This window comes from Lygodium microphyllum, chromosome 17, assembly GCF_053477565.2.
Source record: "Lygodium microphyllum isolate KBCC chromosome 17, Lygodium_microphyllum_v1.1.10, whole genome shotgun sequence".
In the NCBI taxonomy this organism is placed as follows: Eukaryota; Viridiplantae; Streptophyta; class Polypodiopsida; order Schizaeales; family Lygodiaceae; genus Lygodium; species Lygodium microphyllum.
The window spans coordinates 93,999,100-94,021,860 of NC_141151.1; positions in this window are offsets into that span (position 1 = coordinate 93,999,100).

A 22,761-nucleotide genomic window follows, 5' to 3' on the forward strand; every position below is an offset into this window, starting at 1 on the left:
GAGTACTATCATTGCATTAAGAAAAGGAAGCAAGTACAATGCTTTATAGGAAAGTAGGAAACTACAGTAGGCACCATTGTGCATATGGGATAGGTTAGCTTGCATATCCTTGACCCTGAAGCTCCATACAAAGAGGCTGTTTGAGTGAGTGTGATTGCTTATTCTCAACACCAAAGAGGGTTGCAATATCTCAAGTGTATCTTCCCATCTCAACAACAGCTTCTCTAACAATGAGGCTAGGACACAATCATCACCATAATATCCATTCCTTGAGCCTTTGAAGCTTGACATTTCCCAACCCATCGAAAGGCTGATAGCCTCAACATATTGCGATGGTTATACTCAGGCAAGTCCGCAAAAAAAAAAGGAGAAACGAGAAGAGAAAGAAAGAAAGAAAGAAAGAAAGAAAAAAGCACAAGAAAAATAAATGAAAAAGAAAACACAAAAGGAAAAAAGAAAAGAAAAGAATAAAAATATACGAAGTATGTCCAGTGACCTTGGTCAGTAGGTTCCGTCCCTAGTCCCCTAGCCCTTTAGCATCACCCACAATTTTTTAGGGCACATGAAGGGCAGGACATACCTAGGAGCTTGTCTCACCTATGGTTAGACCTGTCACCCTAACCCATTTGCACGATTCCCTCTTGCACTCTGCCTTATTACCATTGCAATCAATTGTGGTAAGCACCGGACGAATGGCCATGAAAAGTACACCATCCTCATCAAGCAAGTCCCATAACTCCCAGCTACCAAAAGTGCGGTGTCCTTGTGTTCAATTATGCTACGTCGTGCAGTCACAACGCAAAGGATGTCTCATACACCTTCACATGTACTTCTTCTCAACATGGACAACTTTGCTTCATCCACACATTGTTACAAGAAACCAACCCGCGGTCTTCTAACTACGTAATGTCTAAGTATGCACGAGCACTCATATAATATTTGTACTGAAATCTATACACAGTTTGGATCCTCAAGTGCAGGATAGTACTCTCAGCTTGCTTAGAGTTCGACCTGTCTTCCAAACTAATTGAACTATGTCTTGTGCACGATAGAGAAGACTAGCACTACCCCTAGTGAGAGACCACCTATGAGAGGTTTTTAATTTCAGGTATTGAAGACTCCAGCGAAAGTGTTGTTCACTCTTCATCAATACCCAACTCTGAATTCTTATCATTTATCATCCTAGAAGCCCGCCAAGAATTGTCATGTGCAAAATCCCCAACATACCAACACTTGTGCTGGCCATCAGTGCCATCCACAACAAAGAACACCCCTATCACCAACTCCAACAACCCTACTACCAGCCACCTAGGCCACCAATGTTCTCCCAACGACCTTCCTCCACACCACCACCAATACTCCTCCATGGCAACCACCGATGTCCCTTCCACCCATGTCTTCAGTGCATACCAAAGCCTGCTACCTACGACGGTGAGTGCCATGGGACTGGCACTCTTCTAGGAGGGGGTAATGTTAACCGTCAGATGAATAAGGTGGAAAATCTGGAAAAGCTAAAGCAGAAGATAAAGGGCAAGGCAAAGTGAAACAAAAGACGAAGGCACGCCAAGAAAAATCTAGAAACACAAGAAGTGCAGAAAAGTCCTAAATAAGGGAAAAAGGCACACAAGGAAAAGCGCAAGTCAATACTTTTGTAAAAGAGTTCATGCGCATCATGATTTAATTTAAGGAGTGTCGGGCTCTCACCCGTGCAATTTGTAAATGTAGACGGGCGGTGGAAAGGAAGCTAGGAAGATAGAAGGAAAAAGGGTCTGCCGGTCATGTAAAAAAGGGGATAAGGGGATGACCACCCAAAAGGGATTTAGGGTTTTGTATATAAAGTTGAAAAGTGAATGAGAAGCTCATTTTTGTGTGTGGCCAAAAGTGGCTCTCTTCTTCTTTTTCTTCTTCTTGTTCTTGCTTGCTTAAGCTTGTGCTTGAGAGAGGGAGTGTGAGAGTGTGAGGGAGTGAGTGTGTGAGGGTGTGAGGGTGAGGGACCGGGGAGGAGAAGCTCTCCATCTTCTCCCCTCTTCTTCTCTTCTTTTCTCTTCTTTATCTTGCTCGCGACAATGGAGCTTGGAGCGTGGAGCTTGAGGATTGAGCTTGCTTGAAGCTTGCACTTGGATCGTGGAGCTACCGGAGTGTGTGGGAGAGGAGATAACTCGATCGGCATAGAGGTAAGCTCACTACACCCGTAGATCTGGATGGCACATCGGCTATATGAGAGGTAGCCATTAGTGCTCGACTTGGAACTCTTGAAACAATAAGCAGTCCATGGGTCTTGGTGGTTGAGTGAAAGCTCCCATAGTACATCTATGCATCTATGGGTTGGAATCGAGTTGATCGACGAATGTCATGGCTCAAAAGCCTACCACACTATTTGATGAAATTGAATTGGTTGAAAGATATGCAAGGAAATACCATAAGAATGAAAATATTCAACAAGGTTATTAACATCCCCATACCCCTTCAAGATCAGCCCCATATGGAGGTGGTTTTAGAGGCAATTCCACACCTAGTAGCAACCATGAAATACCCACTTATCCCCCCCCCCCCCCCCGCTTTTCCATGCTGAAGGAAAACAAGGCACTTTTGTGACAACATTTAGCTCTAATATGCTTAGAGGAAGTATGCTGAAAATAGAAACTTCACTACATCACCTTCCAATGGCCCCAATGGCCAACGGTTCATTTCATTGGATGTTGTGAAGGCACAGGAAAAAAAAATCCTATGTTTTAAATGCGGGGATAAATACACTGCTGACCATGCCTCCCAGTGCCCTTATAAGATAGCCAAGGTTAAGATTCATAGCATGTACGTAATGGAAGATTGGTACAATGATGAGGATGACTTATTAACAATGATGAGCATGTTGAGGATGTGGATCGCGAGGAGTTCTATGACCCAAAGGATGGGTTCCCTTTGACTCGAGTGGTTGTCCATCCTAGGCACTTGAATTAACATCCTGCTTGACTACCACTCCCTTTGCTTCATCTCCTTGGATGCTTGGATGGGTTCTCGGAGCCCCAACACCCTATGCATTTAAGGCATTATTCATGGGAAGCATGTCTTTATCCTTGTGGACAGTGGTAATACTCACAATTTTGTCAATAAATCAGCCATTGATTGGTTGAAGTGCACCCCTACGGAATTACAACCACCCCCAAGAGTTCAAGTAGAAAATGGAGAGAATGAAATCAACACACCTGTATGTCCTACAATCCCCCTATTCTTAGCCAAAAAATTACGTGGCATTGGTTGACCTAATTGGCTTAGACATGGGACTCATTGATGTTATCTTGGGTTGTGATTGGCCAAAAAATTTGGGAAATTTTGCTATAGACTTCTCTAAGCTCTACATGGAGTTTCTGATGTAGAAACAACTCATATGCTTAGAGGGAATTCAAGATAATGCTAATTTTTAGCTCATTACAGCAAAGCAACTCAAATGAGAGTTTAAGAAATCCTCAAATATATTTTTCTTGCACTTGAATAAGGAAAATTTAGATCAGCCCTCCAAAGTATCTAAGGATTCAACCTTGCAGGCTGCCTTACTTGAGAAATACAGTGATTTATTTTAGATGCCTACAGTCCTTCCCTCTAAGAGGCAAGTGGACCACCAACTTGATTTAGAGCCCCATTCCAAGCTAGTGAATAAGCCACCTTATAGACTCTCCAAATGTGAATGTGAAGAGGTTGCAAAGCAAGTCAAGAAGTTTCTTGAGATGGGTTCATTGAACCAAGTTCTTCCCCTTATGCATCCCCTATCTTATTAGTCAAAAAGAAAGATGGATCTTTCTGCATATGTATCAACTACAAAGACTTGAACAAAATTACAGTGAAGAACCGCTATCCCATCCCATGGATTGATGACCTACTAGATGAGTTGAAAGGGGCATGCTTTTTTACTAAGATTTGAGTTACCAGCAGATCTGTATGAGAGAGGGTGATAGATCAAAATAGCTTTTAGGACTCATCGTGGACTTTATCAATTTCTAGTGATGCCTTTTGGGTTAACTAATGCCCCTGCCACATCTCAAAGCCTCATGAATAAAATTCTTCACCCCTCATTGTTCAAGTTTATGCTCATTTTCTTTGATGACATCCTCATTTACAGCAAGTCACAAGAGGAGCACTTGGCACATGTCAAAAGAGTATTTGATATATTGAGAGAGCATTGATGCTTTGCTAAGAAAAGTAAGTGTAACTTCATGGAAACATATGTGGAGTAATTGAGACACATTGTTAGTTAAAATAGTATATAGGGACTAATCCCCAAAAGGTGTAATGTGACAAGGATTGACCCACTCCATCCACCACTACTTCATTACATGGTTTCCTTTGTCTCTCCTCATTTTATAGATGCTTCATTAAGCATTATGTCACCATTGTAGCACCTTTTACCAATTGACTAAAAAAGAAATCTTTCTTTTGGGATGCCATTGTTGATCATAGCTTTAAGTAGTTAAAGAAAATTCCTACAATCCCCCATCCTAATATGACGTAATTTCTCCAAGATGTTTACCATTCAGTGTGTGATGCAAGTGGCAGGGTATTGGTGCAATCTTGCTACAAGAGCATGGTGTGATTGCTTTTGAGAGTTGCAAGCTTGATGACAAGGAGATGTAAATGAATGTGTATGATCAAGATATGTTGGCCATCCTCTATGCTATTAAGAAATGGCACCACTAATTATATGACAACTGCTTTCAAGTAAAGGGTGACAATCGAGTCCTCCAGTACTTCCTAACTTAGTCTACTTTAACTCCTAAGCAAAGGAGATGATTGGAAATATTCCAAAACTACGATTTTGAAATTTTTCACACTCGGGGAAAAGATAATATGATGGCTGATTTAGTCTCTCAAATGTGGACATGTAGAGCATCCTCCATTTCAAAGTTGCATAGTGATTGAATTGAGGATCTTCAAGAAGCTTATTTGTTATGTGAGGACTTCAGCCACATCTTCTAGAAATTACAGCATGGGGTAATGGCTGAAAACTTCTAATATTAGCTCAAGCATGGTCTTATTTAGTCCCATGGCAAGATTGTCATCCCCCACACTTCTCCTTTCACATAGAAGATCATGGAAGAGATGCATTCTTGTTCCACTATTGGTCATTTGGGTGTTTTCAAAACATATGATAGGATTGCCAAGATCTTTCACTCAAAGGCTTATGGAGGGATGTCAAGGATTTTGTGAACAAATGTATACCATGTGGACAAAACAAGGACAACACACTTAGGCATGCTAGCCTCTTGTAGCCCCTTCCTATTCCTAAAGGGAAATGGACACATATCACCATGGACTTTATCACAAGCCTCCCCATTACAAAAAAAGAATGGAATGGTATATATGTGGTAGTTGCCTGCCTCACCAAAACTACTCACTTTATCCCTATTAAGACACAATACACTACCTCTCGAGTGGCCACTCAATTAATGGAGTATGTCTTCAAGTTGCATGGCTTACCACATGTCATAATGCATGATTGGGATGCTCAGTTATGAGTAAATTTTGACAAAAAAAATTCACATCTATGGGCACCAATCTTGCTCCATCCATTGCATATACCACCCCTAGACAGATGGCCTAACTAAAAGAGTAAATAAATGACTTGAGACATATTTATGATACTTTGACCATGATGTACAACACAATTGGGATACATGGTTCCACTTGGCTGAGTTTACCTATAACAGCTCCACCCACTCTAGCATTGGGGTTTTCCCTTTTGAGGCATTATATGAGTATAAGGTTCCCCTCCTTAGAGTCTTATTCAAAGATAAGATCAACCCTCAGAGTAAAGCCAATTGGATCACAAGCAAGCCCTACTTCAGCAATGCAAAGTGAATCTTCAAAAGGCACAAACTCACATGAAACTCTATGCTAATGAGAAAAGAAGGAAATTGGGATTCCAAGAAGGGAAGCTAGTTCTCTTGAAAGTACCTAAGTCTCGTTACTCTACTCTCAAATAGGGTAGTGCTAACAAGCTAGCCCACCGTTTCTATGGTCCCTTTTGGATCCTTAAGAGAGTTGGTGATCTATCAATTAAAGCTTCCCATCTTAGTAGGCCTGTCATGGACAACATGCTATTGGAAGTCTTTATCCACCTATTTTCATTGTAATGTGGCTTAGAGTAGTACTCTGCACCCCACTCCTTAAGCCCATCTATCATTCCCCTCCAATAGTCTTCATTTTTTAGAGCAAAAACTTTTAGTGTGAGAATGGATTGTAATGAGTGGGATACATAGGAACTAGGGGTTAGACACCTAGTCACACTAACTGGGGTATATGTGAAAAACCAGAGTTGCAACAAGAAAAGTATTCACAAGAGGGAGATAGGAGCTCAAAGTACAAGAACAAAATCATGTTTACTAAGTTGCTCAAGGTACAACTTGGGTACACTCTATCTCATACTTGATAGTGACCATAGGATGTTTATATATCCTTTGCCTAGCTAGGGTTAGGGTTTTCCATGCCCCTTAAGGCCATTTACATCCATCAACCCTCATATACCCTTGCTTAAGGTGAATTCCCATGCCTATATTGTAACATCCCCCCCCCCCCCCCCCAAATTCCAGGGTGGCATTGCATCACACGACATGCTAAAGCTCCCCCCCTCAATCAACTAAGATGCCTTTATAAATCAAGCTACAAGGATATTCATAGGTAGAGGATGTTACAAGTCTCAAAAAAGTCAATCATCTATGGACTAGGAGGCAAAGTTGGCCTCCAATTCCTTACAACCAAGCCGAAAGGGATGAATGTTATAGATCACTTTGATAGATTTAATTTTCTGATAAAAACTAGATTAAGTTAACATCTAGCAAGAAATATGATTGTACAATGTACAGTTAGTGCTTACAAGCACTCATCTCAAGTTTTATGCCACTTGAGATGAGGGCATAATGTAATGTCCCCATTACTTAGTTTATTTTAATGTGCGTATACATTCCAAAGAAAATTGATTTATGTTGCACATTTTTAAAAAGTAACTCTAATTATAAAACTGACTCTCATTATAAAGATAATTTTTATTATTATAATGAGGTATTATATGCCAATTCATGGAAGAAAAACTTGGGAGACCCTTCCAAGACTACCTTATTAAGACTATGTTTGTAGTATAGAACAATAAAAAAAACTAGCCTAGTGGATAGTAGTCACTTGGTAGTTAAGTGGACTTGGGTGACAACACTACCACGATGGGTGACCTCCCGGGAAGATTTTCCTACAAGCTAATGGGAGCTTCTCACACACAGCCAACGGTGCCAATGAAGCCTTCGTAACCCGTTGCAAAGTATGGTCACCGCCTTGGTCGTGAGCCTTGGAGTGACATCGCCCAACAATGAGACATGCGGTGCTCACCCATATATTTGTGAAATTGGTATCCTCACACTATGAAAATGGAGCCTCTCTCTGACATCATCAATGACATCATCAAAGAAAGTGTTCTCTCTTTATCATCAATGACATCATAAAAAATGCTAAAAAGAAAACGTCCTCTTTTTACCCCCCCAATTACTATATAAACAGGGGTAGAGCGTCACGTCAAGACCACACACAGACACAACAATGACCTGTGCAGAATTCTATGTGTTGGTTGACGTGACCAAGCTCTGCTGCAACTAACTGGAACCTCTACCTCTCTCTCTCTCTCTCTCTCTCTCTCTCTCTCTCTCTCTCTCTCTCTCTCTCTCTCTCTCTCCACACCTACGCAGGAGCGCTGCTCGAATCCATTAGCTTCTTCCATGGCTCCCAAGAGATGTCAAGATGCTGATCGAGGTCACACTTAGAGAGCTCCCCAATACGAAGACGTGGCCACCGCTGCCTATTGAGGAAACTCAACATGATATTGAAGCACAAGCGGAGGTTGACCTCGAACCCATTCAAACCGAAGAACTAGTCGTTCCACAACAAATTGAGGATGCGGCCATAAATCGTAATCATGATGGATGGCTGAAATGAAGATAATCAAGTTTAGTACATAAAAGAAGGATTACTTTTTAAGCTATTAATTCTAGAATTTCCTAATGAGGGATAAGATAGTCTGTTACATATATTATGATCAGTTAAAACGTACTTAAATTTACAAAAGCATATTAGTAATATCAATTGCTTTTTAGAAAGGAATAGGAAATTGATGGAGGGGATAGATTCTATGCATCACAATTGACAACTGTGTTAAAATGTATTATGGTTATGTCTGCTTTTAGATTTGTGAATGATAAATTATGGTTCTTATGATTCCGTGCTTGCATAGACGGACGAGTTGAGGATTATGGTGGTTTGGGACGTTGGGGTCCCCAACCCAATGCTCCTTAACACTCTGCAGAGTGTGGAATAACTCACCTACGGGTGGGGGTCCTATGCTCTCGAGGGAGATATATGTTTTTGATTTTTGATCACTCGAGCACTTGAGAGGCAAAGGGCCAAGTGGTAAGTGCCCCTGCTATTTACGACGGCTCCGGAGGCTCAAGGAAGCTTAGAGGGGCTCTAAGCTAGTAAATTCCCTGTTGACTGTGGATGGAGTGTGATCGCATATAGCTCGAACCCGAGGGTTTGGAAGGTCCTATCTTAGATTGGATGGTGTCTTTCTGTGGGAAGACGGTTTTGTATCACTCTACGAAGTGATGATTCTGGATGTTAATATGAAATAAAATATTTGATTTCCAAATTGTTTGTTATGTGCTAAAGATTGAGTTTAAGGAACCTAGTTTAATGGAGTAATAAAAGGAAGTTGATTTTACATGCCCAAACAATGTGGTGGTATGGTTCGCTAGTTAGAAAACTAAGCAAACCCATTAAGGAAAGTGGTAGGGTTCAATCCTGACGATTGGATACCTATGGATGGGTGGACCTGATAAGTCAGGTAAGTTTCCAACACTAGATAGATCTGATCAAATCGTGACCCTCCCAATATTGGTAGGATTAGTTACCAGGTTTAACACCATTTGAGGGGGCCGGAGCTGAGATTTTACCTTATGGATAGGGGGATTGCGTTACACTCTCCCTGGTCTCTCATTCTCTTTGAACCAAGTGTGGTATTAATCTCACTCTTGCCTTTGATTGATTACAAAGTGGTCTTTTGTAGGTGGGCATTAGATTGTTGTTAGGGGTGACTTGTCTACGCTTCCCCTATGAAGTAGAACTAATATTCCCATGTTCAACTAAGTCCAAGGTTTCCCATGGGGAGACGGGATGGTCATATGCATGGATATGAATTTCAATCGACTACTAAGAGGACTCCTCCAGGTCTGTTGGAGGAGGTACCTCACAACTGTGAGGTTAAATACTTTACACCATAAAATTAGAATCCTGAAAGCATAAAACATTGGGTTTGCACATGCATTGTCAAACCTTCTCTTAAGCTTCACCACGTGCTCATACCTCTTTAAATTGTCCTTTAGATAGAAGCTAGGTCCCCTATCGAAGCACATGGATAAGCTCTACCTTCTTAAAGAGAGCCCACTGAAGAGGTTCTACAAGCTTGAGCACATAGCCAAGCTCTACCTCAAGGAGGAAAGAGAGTCAAACCATATATTTGTCTTTGATAAATCTTAGGAGATAGAGCTTGAGTACACACTAAGGCCCATAATAACCATATCTTTTTAACACACCTTTGAGGCATCTCTAGGATAGGGCCTGATCATGTGATCAATCTTAGATAAACCTCTCTTCCATTTGGGGAGGGGGAGGGGCAGAGCTTGGAGCTAGTGCTAATCCCCTCCTTTATTATGTGGCTTTAAGATGTCCTTGTGCCACAACTTGTTGACCACATGCTCAAACTTTCCCGGCCCTTGTGTCAAAATTCGAAGAGCTCATAGAAAAGGGAGGTGACAACTCTAATGTTTGAAAATAATTTTAAAAAAATTAGAGATGTATCTCTTAGTACTTAAATTGTAAATTAAAATTTTAAAATTTTGAGGTATTTAACATTACAACCAGGAGACTTAGAATTGATTCAAGTTTAAATGCAATCTTTGCGAGGTTAAATACTTTACACCATAAATTTAGAATCTTGAAAGCATAAAAAATTGGGTTTGCACATGTGTAGTCAAACCTTCTCTCAAGCTTGACCATGTGCTCATGCTTCTTCAAACTATCTTTTAGATAGAAGCTTGGTCCTAATGTATAGAAGCACATAGACAAGCTCTACCTTCTTAAAGAGAGCCCACGCATCGAAGAGGTGATATAGGCTTGAGCACATAGCCAAGCTCTACCTTAAGGAGGAAAGACAGTCAAACCCTATCTTTGTCTTTGATACATTTTAGGAGATAGAGGTTGAGCACACTAACCATTTCTTTTTAGCACACCTTTGAGGCATCTCTAGGATAGAGCTTGAGCACGTGATCAAGCTTGGATAAACCTCTCTTCCATTTGGGGGGAGAGGGGATCTTGGTAAGAGAGAACTTAGGCACATGACCAAGCTAGTGGTAATCTCCCTCCTTTATTATGTGGCTTTAAGATGTCTCTGTGCTAGAGCTTGTTGACCATATGCTCAAGCTTTCTCGGCATGTGTCAAAATTTGGATCCTAGTTGAAGCCCATAGAAGAGGGAGGTGACAACTTTAATGTTTGAAAATTTTGTTTGTTAGAGATGTACCTCATCGTACTTAAAATCTAAATTCAAAATTCAAAATTTTGAGAAACCCTATCTTTTTCTTTTAGATGTCTTGGGAGATAGAGCTTGAGCACACACTAAGGCCCATAATAACCATCTCTTTTTGACACACCTTTGAGGCGTCTCTAGGATAGGGCTTGATCATATGATCAAGCTTAGATAAACCTCTTTTCCTTTTGGGGAGGGGGAGAGGGGGGAGGGGGAGAGCTTGGTAAGAGAGAGCTTGAAGCTAGTGGTAATCCCCTCCTTTATTATGTGGCTTTAAGATGTCCTTGTGCCACAACTTGTTGACCACATGCTCACGCTTTTTCGGCCCTTGTGTTGAAACTCAAATCCTAGTTGAAGCGCATAGAAAAGGGAGGTGACAAATCTAATGTTCAAAAATAAAAAAATTGTTCATTAGAGATGCACCTCTTAGTACTTAAAATGTAAATTTGAAATTCCAAAATTTAAGGTATTTAATAATGCTACCAAGAGACTTAGAATTTATTAAAGTTCAAATGCAATCATTGTGAGGTTAAATACTTTACACCATAAAATTAGAATCCTGAAGGCATGAAACATTGGGTTTGCACTTGTGTAGTCAAAACCTTCCCTCAAGCTTGACCATGTGCTCATGCTCCTTCAAATTATCTTTTAGATAGAAGATTGGTCCTATATAGAAGCACATGGACAAGCTCCACCTTCTTAAAGAGAGCCCATTGATAGAAGAGGTGCTACATGCTTGAGCACATAGCCAAGCTCTACCTCACGGAGGAAAGAGAGTCGAACCCTATCTTTGTCTTTGAGACATCTTAGGAGATAGAGGTTGAGCACACACTAAGGCCCATAATACCATCTCTTTTAAACACACCTTTGAGGTGTCTCTAGAATGGAGCTTGAGCACATGGATAAACCTAGGGGGAGATCTTGGTAAGAGAGAGCTTGGGCATATGACGCTAGTGCTAATCCCCTCCTTTATTATGTAGCTTTAAGATGTCCTTGTGCCACATCTTGTTGGCCACATGCTCAAGCTTTCCCAACCCTTGTGTCAAAATTTGAATTCTAGTTGAAGCCCATAGAAGAGGGAGGTGACAACTCTAATGCTCAAAAATGAAAGAATAGTTTGTTAGAGATATACCTCTTTATAGTTAAGATGTAAATTCAAAATTCAAAATTTTGTGGTATTTAATAGTACAACCATGAGACTTGGAATTGATTGAGGTTCAAATGCAATCATTGTGAGGTTAAATACTTTACACCATAAAATTAGAATCTTGAAAGAATAAAACATTGGGTTTGCACATGTGTTGTCAAACCTTCTCTCAAGCTTCACCATGTGCTCATACCTCTTCAAACTGTCTTTTAGATAGAAGCTTGGTCCTATACAAAAGCACATGGATAAGCTCTCTCTTCTTAAAGAGAGCCCACTGATAGAAGAGGTGCTACAGCCTTGAGCACATAAAATAGCTCTGCCTCAAGGAAAGAGATTCAAACCCTATCTTTGTCTTTGAGATGCCTTAGGAAATAGAGCTTGAACACACCCTAAGGCCCATAATAAACATCTCTTTTGAACACACATTTGAGGTGTCTCTAGGATAGAACTTGAGCATGTGATCAAGCTTGGATAAACCTCTCTTCCTAAGATGTCTTTGTGTAAGAGCTTGTTGACCACATGCTCAAGCCTGTATCAACCCTCTCTTCATAAGGGACATCTCTTTTAGATAGAGCTTGAGCATGTAGTTTATTCCCCTCCACCGCAAGTTTTGTGAGACACAATGACAATAGCAATGTATAAGTTATCCCCCTCCATCAAGATGTTTATGGAACATGTATTGAGCAGCTTGCATCAATACTTTCACTTGGGTGCAAGGAGCTTAGCAAGAAATTGAGACACCAGGTTTTGGACACATGCTCAAGATTCTATCAACCATCTCCTTTATTATGTGGCTTTAAGATGTCTTTAGGAGAGAACTTGGGCATGTGCTTAAGCTCATATGAAAACTTTGTAAACCCACTTACAACCAATAGCTTTCTTACCCTTAGGTAAGGGTATCAAATCCCAAGTCCTATTGGCTTCTAATGTAGCCATCTCCTCATCCATTGTTGCATCCCAATGAGCATGACCAATAGCATCCTCAAAACAAGTGGGCTCAACATCCTCAACTGGTTTCACCATATAAGCATAATGGTGAGCTGCATAACCTTCAAAACTAAATCTTTTAACAGGGTATCTGACCCTGCTAGATCTGCATACCACCAGATCACTCAATGGATCCTTTACATTACTATGAGCTCTCTGTACACCTGGTGTCCTGACTGAAGGGATACTAAGATCATCATCCAAACTCTTTGAACCACTAGAATCTCTGTCAAATCCCAAATGACTAGTAGATGCATCATTACCATTCAGCACTTTCTTCTTTCCTTTGTCCTTCCCTGCAATACTTATAGATCCACTTGAAGATGTGGGGCACTCCTTAGTCTCCCAAACCAAGGGCTCACTATAGGTATAGTACCTGATAATGTTTTTGGTCCACTAAGACTCTTTGATTCTTGTTTTTCTTTCTACATATAGCTGTCCTAATCATTATCATCATCCAATACATCACCATCAGGTGCATACTAGCTGCCCATCTCATCAAAGATAACATTCTTGCTCACTCTAAACTCACATGTGACAGGGTTATAACATCGATACCCTTTCTTCTCTAAAGAGTATCCAATAGAAATACATTTTTCTGCCTTTGGATCAAGATTCTTCCATAGCTCATCTGGCATATGAACATATGCAATACATCCAAATACCTTCAAGTGAGATACATTAGGCTTCTTGCCAGTAAAGCATTCTTCAGGAGTCATCCCATGAACTGCAGCTACGAGGGTTCTATTCATAATATAGACAGTAGTATGGATAGCCTCAGACCAAAAATGTTTGGGCATATTCTTTTCAGTCGTTAATGCCTGTGCGACTTCTGCAATATGCTGATCTTTTCTTTCTGCAACCCCATTTTGCTGTGGGGTATACCTGCAAGTAATTTGCCTCTTTATCCTATGAGTCCTCAAGAAGCCACTATCCGATCTCAAGCACTTTACTTTTAAGCCTATTTCTGTTTCAATAGTTGCCTTAAAAGATTTGAAGTGCTTAAACACATCAATTTTTTCCTTCATAAAGTATACCCATAACTTGAATAGTTATCAATAAATGTAACAAAGTATTTGCTGCCACCAAGAGATACATTCTGTGTAGGCCTCTAAACATCTGTATACACTACATCAAGTATTTCTCTACTCACTTCTCTGTCATGCGAGAAGGGTTGTCTTGCCTGCTTACCAAACTGGCATGCTTCACAAACTTTATGCAATTCTGCAACTCTAAAAGAAGGCAACCTTGTAACCAATCCTTTAGACTACATTAATTTTAGCCTTTGCACATTTTCATGTCAAATATGTTTATGCCATATTTCTATATTTGCAACTACTCCTTTTCCTTTAGCATATATAGCAGCATCCATTGCAGGAATTCCAGCATCTAAAGTGAACATTCGGCCAACTCTACTTCCTTTTGTGACCAACCTGCACTTATCATTAAAGTATTCTACAAAAAAACCTTTTGCATTGAACTGGACCTGCAACCCCCGCTCTACCATTTGGCCAACAGACACTAGATTCTTTGTGATTGATGGAACATGTAATACTTCTATCAGACTCTTTGTCTCGCCATCATACAAGGACAAGGGAACCTTTCCAATGTGTGAAATTGGGTGGCATGAATCATCACTTGTCTGCACATAACCTAGATTTTCTAAGTCCTACATCTCTCCAAACCATTCAACATTACTGGTCATATGATTAGATGGACCTAAATCGACATACCATACATCATCATGTGTCCCCTTTCCTGTAACTGCATTCATCATATGCTGCATAACAAACAAATGCTCATTTTTGTCTTCATTTTGTTGTGAAGACGATGCATAGTTTCCTTGCTGCAATTTACCACCAAGAATATCATCTTTCTTAGCATAGCAATGGGCTGCAATATGGCCTCTTGCCACAATAATGGCAAACAATAGCAAAATTTTCAGAGCCTCTATTCTGTCATCCACCTCTTCCTCTAAAGCTCCCCCTGCCTCTAAAGTTTCCTCGGCCTCCTAAAACCTGCATTTTACCAAATTGGTGATTGGACTTGTTTTGCCGGTTATCGGTAGCACGTTCCATACAACGGCCTGTTAGATATGATCAATGCCCCACCCTCATTAGGTGCCACCAATGATCCATGGTGCTCAAAGTTGTAAGGCCCCCATTATGAGGAGAAGCCAAATGTGAGCCCGGACATTGATTGAGGCCTGACTTGTATATCAGATGAGGTCTATGTGACCGGATGGCAAAAAGGTGACCGTTGTTGGTCTAATCTTTGGGTTAGATGGAGTGGTTAAGCTGTTAGCAACTCGAGGCACATTGCATCCAGTTGTGGGGTAAGGGAGTTAAAAGGGGCCCCTATTTTGGGGTCTGGGGGCAGCGCCCCTGGCCCGATGGTAAAGGGAATATTCCTTGGAATATTCCTTGGCCGACTAGTGGAGTCTCATATTCACATATTCTCTTTTTCGGGCCGATATTGTATAAGGGGATGAAAACTCTGAATGAAAGATTCCCATTTAATATGTCGGTCAGATATTTGGGGTTGACTAAGGACATGTCTAATGCTTTGTTGGTCAGTCTTAATCATAAACTCAGAACCCATTAAGTAATGTTTCTATTGTCGTAAGGCTTGTACTACAGCTAGCAATTCTTTATCATACGTAGAATATTTAAGTTCTGATGGTTTCAATTTACAACTAGAATAGGCTATGGGATGATTATCTTGCATAAGTATGGCTCCTATTTCAGATCCACTAGCATCAGTAACTACTAAAAAGAATGGTCTATTGAAATCAGATAGTTGTAATACAAGAGCATGGGTTAATGCATGTTTCAATAAATCAAAAGATTTTTGTTGATTATCAGTCCAGTTATAAACAATACCCTTCTTTAAAAGTTTAGTCAAAAGCAAGGCAAGTAATGAAAAATTTCGCACAAACTTTCTGTAAAAACTAGCAAGACCTAGAAAAGAACGTAACTCATGCACATTCTTGGGTATGGGCCAATTTAAAATTGCTTCTATCTTTTTAGGGTCAACCTTAATACCTTCTGATGATACAATATGTCCTAGATATTCAATTTCTGTTTGAAAGAATTCACTCTTTTTTGGATTAGCATACAATTGATTATCTTTTAACAACTTGAAAACTAAAGACAGATGTTCATAATGCTCATTCTCATTTTTACTGAATACCAATATATCATCAAAGAATACTATAACACAATGCTGATATTTCAAAAATATGTGATTCATCATGCCACTAAATGTAGCAGGTGCATTAGTTAATCCAAAAGGCATCACTAGAAATTCATAGTGTCCAAATTGTGTTCTGAATGTAGTTTTGAATATATCAAATTTATCCAATCTCACTTGATGATAACCAGATTTAAGATCTATCTTATTGAATATGGCAAAACCTTGTAGTTTATCCATAAGATCATCTACCCTAGGAATCGGATATCTATTCTTAACAGTAAATTTATTCAAGGCACGATAATCAATGCACATGCGATAAGTATTATTATTATTCTTTACCAGTAAAACAAGTGCGCCAAATGGAGAACTACTAGGTCTAATTAATCCTCTGTTTAGCAATTCCTCTACTTAATTTTGAATTTCTTTCTGTTCAATTTGGTTGTGCCTATATGGTACTTTATATGGTGGTTGTGTACCAGGAATTAAATCTATTTAGACGTGAAGGTGGTAGTCCAGGTGGTAAATCATCAGCAAAACAATCTTTAAATTGAGCAAGAAATTGTTTATGCCTAGGATGCATATGTTTTTCTTTTGCTTGAAGTTCATTCACCCAAATTAAATAAGATTTACTACTTTTACATAATGCACGTTTAGCTTGAGTATGAGTAAGCAGTGGAAAATTATTGGAGGCATGCACACCATGCAATGTAATTTATTTTCCTTGAAAATAAATTTTAATTGAATGCATGGAATAATCTATGTCAGGATTATACTGATGACGCCAAGGCATACCTAGGATAATATCACTAGATTGCAAAGGTACAACTAGGAAATTCCTACATTCAGTGTATTCACCGATTTTAGTTTCTAAGTTATGCACCTCTTGTGTTCCATTATATCTTGTACCTAAGAATGCTGCTTTAATGCGATAATGTGTAGAAACAATTTGTAATTTCAATTCTTTCACTAACTTTGCAGAAATAAAATCATGTGTCCTACCATCATCATGCAAAATAATCTTTTCTTTACCATGCACTAAACATTTCATTGTCAACAAAGAATGTGGAGTTAGCATACCTGGCAAAGTATCTGAAGAAGTAGCAATGTCGTCTTCATCTTCCGTAAAGTCAGGCATTTCCTCATATTCTTCATCTTCCATTGCGCCAAGATAATTGATATGGACAGATGGCTTCTTCGATTGGAAATTGGCTGCTAGATGTCTAGGTTGATCGCATTTGTAACAAACTATAGGTTTGGCTTTAGATACATTGTTGGCAATGGTAGGAAGTCTAGAAATGTTGGGATTTGGCTGTGAGGATGGCTTAGGGTTTTGATTGGTATTTGATGGCAAAGCAGGTGGTCGTGTCCAAGACTTATGGAATGTAGATGGAAGAAAGCAACTTTGATTGAATCTTCTAAAATTTGAATTGAATTTCTTGGAACCATAGTTACCATTTGCTTGAAATTGTTGTGGATGCTTGTCTCTTCCTCGAATCTTGTCTTCAGTGTCATGAGCCAAAGAAATTACATCTTCAAGGGTTGTTGGCTTGAACATATTGACTTCGGTGTAGTAATGTCCAAGTAAGCCAGACATAAATTTGCGTTTGTGAGTCGCTTCAAGTATGTCTTCTAGCATGCGTAGTTGCAGTAGGCCATTCCAAAAACATTCAGTGTATTGGGAAATAGGCTCACGATCTCTTTGCTGTAGAAAATCCCATTGCTTTATGGCTTTTTCATGGAATTGAGGAGGAAGGAGATTCTGCAAAAACTTCTTTTTGAAACTCTCCCAGGTAGTGGGACAATCAATGCTCTTGTGAACCACAGTCCACCAAAGAGATGCTCGATTGACTAAATGATTAGTGACACATTTAATTTTGTCTTTCTCAGCATATGTCTCTTCATGAAAGTAATCATCAAACTGACTGATAAATGCAAGTACAGTCTTTCCATCTCGAGTTCCATTGAAAGTACGGAATTTCAAATTTCTTTTACTTATCTTTGTTTCTTTGCCAATGGATTGAGCTTTGAGCATCGCATCGATGGTACTTCGAATAAGATCTTCGGGTTGTGGTCCATCTTTGTTGGTGGTAGATCGTTGCAAATTAGCCAATTGAACTTGCAAAGCTTATCGGGCTCTTCGTTCTTCATCAAGCTGCATCATAATCAAATCCAATTTTTGTTCCATCGTTGGTTCAGGAAGATCACCTTCAATCATAAAATCATCCATGTTTTGTTCTGTCATCCTGTAAAAATCCAAAAGACCTCACACTCTCGAAATCTGATTAGCGGGATGAGCGTAGCTTAAAGTCGGGTATACAAGGCTTATAGATTTTTGTTTAGCTTATATGGTCTTTGTCTTTTGCGGTTGTGGTGTTTGTAGTCTTCGTAGAAACTGCGTATGGCCTTCTGCGTTTGTTGAAACTGGTTCAGCAATTCTGCGTATGTGAACAGAGTCTTCCAGGGAGCAATTCGGTGATTCTGTGCTTCTGCGCAGGAATAGTCTTTATGGGAATAGTTGGAGTTAGTCTGTGGTGACTTGATTAGCCTTTGTGACTTGCAGAACTTACAGGGTAAGTTAACTTGGAGAACTTGAGTGATTGAACTTTTGTGACTTAAGCTTAAGAGGACTTAAGCTGACTGATTTGACAAATTTTGAGGGGGGGTCTGTTTTTTCCACCATCAATTCCGTCATGAAGGTGCCGTGATACCAGATGTCGATTTATGGAGCTTTAAGCTTTATTATTAAGCTTAATAATAATCAAAGCTTTTAAGATTTTTTTAAGATATGGAGCTTACTGTATTCTCTGTTACAAAACAACTTGGAGAGGGAGATGTAGGAGTGGTCCTCCGCCTCCTCAGGCCGGTCCTTCGCGATCAGAAGCTGCAGACAGAAGTTCTTGACCGCCAAGAATCCACCCGTATCGACTGTTTGCGATGAAACTCACTGTAGAGCTTGATTTTTCTAGAAGCTCCGCCTTCTTGCAAGATGGGTAGCGATTGGAAGCTCTCGATCTCAGCTTTGCTCTGATACCACTGGTGCACAGATCGGATGCCATAAGCGCGTGTACTGAGCGTCAGAAGCTCCCCAAGAATAAAAGAACTCTACTTTTTACACACAAATCAATGTAGAAAGCATGCACGACATGAACAAGCGACCAATTGGGTGCAATCTCCCCCCATGCCTTGTGTGAGCACTCCACAAATCATGTATTTTATGTATTAATCATCTTCAAGCTCAAATAATAGCCCAAATTACAAAATAGCAAGCTTTTGGCTTTTGAGTTTGCTTTTGTGCCAAATAGAAATAAAGCTAATGGGCGGGCACCCAAAAAGTCAGGTGTACCCAAATACAATGTCCAAATACAAATATCTAAATTGTGCACCCATGCACATACAAAAATAATAAATAAATATCCAACGCCTTGATATATAGGCGTGACAAAATATAGGTGCCATGCCTAAGGTATGCGCCCATCAAAATATAGATGATAACCTGAATACACGCTATCCTCCAATGCTTTCCACTGCCACTGCTGCTATCTCTACACATTAACTGAAGCATTCATAATCGTTAGTAAAATAATACATTTAAATTGACAAAAGTGAATACCTAGCAGTCTTCAGCTACATAAATAAATCAATTGGTTAGAAATCAATCCTAACCTTAATTTATCATGAGTGTGCACTCTAAACTCATAAACGTTTATTAATTTAATATGTATTTTGTGGAATCACCCGCTATGGAATCACCCATGTACACACTAAATAAACAAAACGCCCGAAAAGGATAGGCGTCCCCATTAACTTCTCACACAAAGAATCCACTTTGTGTATGCGCCCTGGTAATAAAAGTTTATGGAATCCACCATAAAACCTCATAGAATCCACCGTGGCACAGAATCCACCGTGTAATATGCCTCCTGGCATCAACTATAGATGATTACTACATCACTTTTTTGTCTTTCGCATTCCATTCTTTCCATACTTTTAATTCATCTGCAGTCGCGAAGGGATACCCAGCTTTGGCTCCTTTTCTTCACTTGAAACAAACTCACAAAGGCCCTTTCCAATGAGGAAGTTCGTCACACAGAACTTCCATGAAGGGTAGTTATTCTTGTCGAGCTTCTCAATAATGGGATTTCCACTATTCTCTACCATTATCACAAACAAGGATACAATACAACAAGCTATTCTTCTGCAATCTTTCACAACACATGCACAGCACCACACCAAGAAACCTTTTTCACTGATTGCTCAATAGTATATGTAATCTACAACCTGTTTGCAAATAAACCTTATGTTTTCTTTCTACAAACACATCAAAAATTACAGATTCAAAATCTGTAACCTGTGCACCCACTTTCGGTCAATACAGCCGAAATCACAGTGTACCCTGAAACTGTTGTCCGCAACCTTGCGGCTCTAAAACAGGGCTTGAAACGGTCTCAAATGCCCAAAATAATTGCGGACAAGCCCTAAAGGGCCCATCTACAAAATATACAGTACTCTTCTCGCACACCAAATCTCACAGCAATATGAGATTTTCGCTCTACCTTGCTTCAAGTGCCTCCATAGGCACTATCCAAGAAAGAGAGTGGAAGAATGGGAGAGCTTCTTACCCGTTGCTTGCTTGCTCGAACCTTTCTTTTTCTTGTTGAGTGTTGAAATGATTTGTTTTTTGGCTGATTTTTGTTGTTTTTGAGAGCTGAATGGTTGATTTTTTGAGATGATTGATTGATTTGGAAGTGGTTTGAGAATGTTTTGGATGATATTGATTGTGTTTTGGAAGATCATGATGTTTGTTGGTGGTTCTGTGATGTTCTGATAGGTTCTGTTTTGCTCTGTTTTGTTCTGATTATCTTCTGTGAAGAGGGATGGAGTATTGATTGATGAAGAATGAGATATTGTGAAAGCTTATTGAATGGTTTGTGAGAGTTTGGAATGATTTGAGAGTGAGTTATGTGGTTTTGATAACCTTCTGTAACCTTCTGTAGGTCTTCTGTAGAGCTTCTGTTTCTGTTCTGCTTCTGTTCTGTTCTGTACTGTAGCTATTCTGGTACTGTTCTGTATGCTTCTGTAAGTGTTCTGTGGAATGTATGTGTGACTTTGGGAAAGTTTTCTAACCTTGGAAAGAAGTGAATACAAGTGCAAAAGAGCTGAAAGAAGTGGAAGAAGTAGCTGCTAAAGACTCAAGTGAAGACTAGAGTGAAGTGACAGTAGTGAGCTATGAAAAGACACTGTAGTGGCTCTGGTGACTCTTCATATCAGACATACCTCTTGGGAGGGGTATCCACGACCTAAGAGTGATTATTGAGAGTGATGTTTGAGAGATTGTAGTGAGGACATGATGTATTATTGATGGAGAGAGAGAGAGAGAGAGAGAGTCAGAGATAGCCAATTCTACTCAAACAGAGTGATTGTATATGAGAGATTGAGAGAAAAGACTATGAAGATATTGAAGATGAATACTATGTGATGTATTTCCATTCAAAGATGGTGTATTTCTTTGCTTTCTTTGTTCTATAGATGGATTTGTGAAGATATTGAAGAATATGGTTGATTCTATTAAATCTGTGGGAGATCTACATGATGCTGTATGAAGATTTGTTGTGCCTGGTGTTCTTTTCTTCATTGTGATCATATGAAACATGATAAACAAGCTTGTTGATGTTACAAGATAGATTTTCTTGCAAGAGAATTCCCTTTTCCTTGGTGTTCCTCTCGGGGCTCCATTTCTCCTTCACTTCAGCCTTCAAAATCAATCTCTCTTAGTGTTGTGGCTCTGATACCATGTCAAGAATCGCATGGTGGAGGACTTTGCTTGAGCTACTACACCAAACACACACTGTATACACAAGAGAAAGCTCACTCAAGAACACAAGAAGAGAGATGGGGATCAAAACGTTTTCTTGCTGATTTTTTCTTCTTCTTCCATGCACTACACAGTACACACAAAGTATAGATAAGATACAACATAAAGGAAGGTGTCCTTCTAATTCAAACAGTACATAACCAACTACACTAATCGACTGGCGTTATATCTTTGCCAGCTGTAGGTAGGTGTAACAAACTAAATATAATAAATGATAAGTCAGTGGCCATGTGAGTATCATAATGACCACCGACGTGCTAAGTGTAGACGTGCGGACTCATCTAGCCAGGCGGTCCATCATTAATATCTGCACGTGTTGAGCTTGCCATTTCAAAAAGGCTTGAGTACCCATACATGGGAAGGGCTCGTTCTTATAGTGTGCTAGTTGCCTAGCATGAGCGAGGCTAGGATCAAAAACTTGAGTGCCCATACATGGGAAGGACTTGTTTGTATAGTGTGCTAGTTGCCTAGTATGAGCTAGGCTAGGATCAACAACTTGAGGCATTAGGAGAACCATAGAGGATGGGATTTGTCTTACATGAGTATACTTATTTGAATTTTGAGGGTTTAGTGTCATGTGCCTAACATTATGCTCTACTTAAGTTTGTGTTTGCAGAATTGAAATTAGTTGAAATATTCTTGCATGTAGGGCCAACCCAACATTATGTTTTATTTGAGCTTATCTTTGTGAATTTATCTTGCTTTTATTTGAGTTTGACTTCATTAAGGTATTATAATGCATGTCGTATATGAAATTATTTTTTTGGAGTATCATAATCCACATTGTATATGCTTACTTTTTCAATGTGTCCAAATAGATTACTTCTAAAATGACTGGGAAAAGAAAGGCATCAATTGTTGGAGAAGAGCCACCTACAATGAACTTTGCATCTTTGGATGTAAGGAGTTGGTACATTGACATATTCAGCCCTTCTGGTGTATTTCTCAA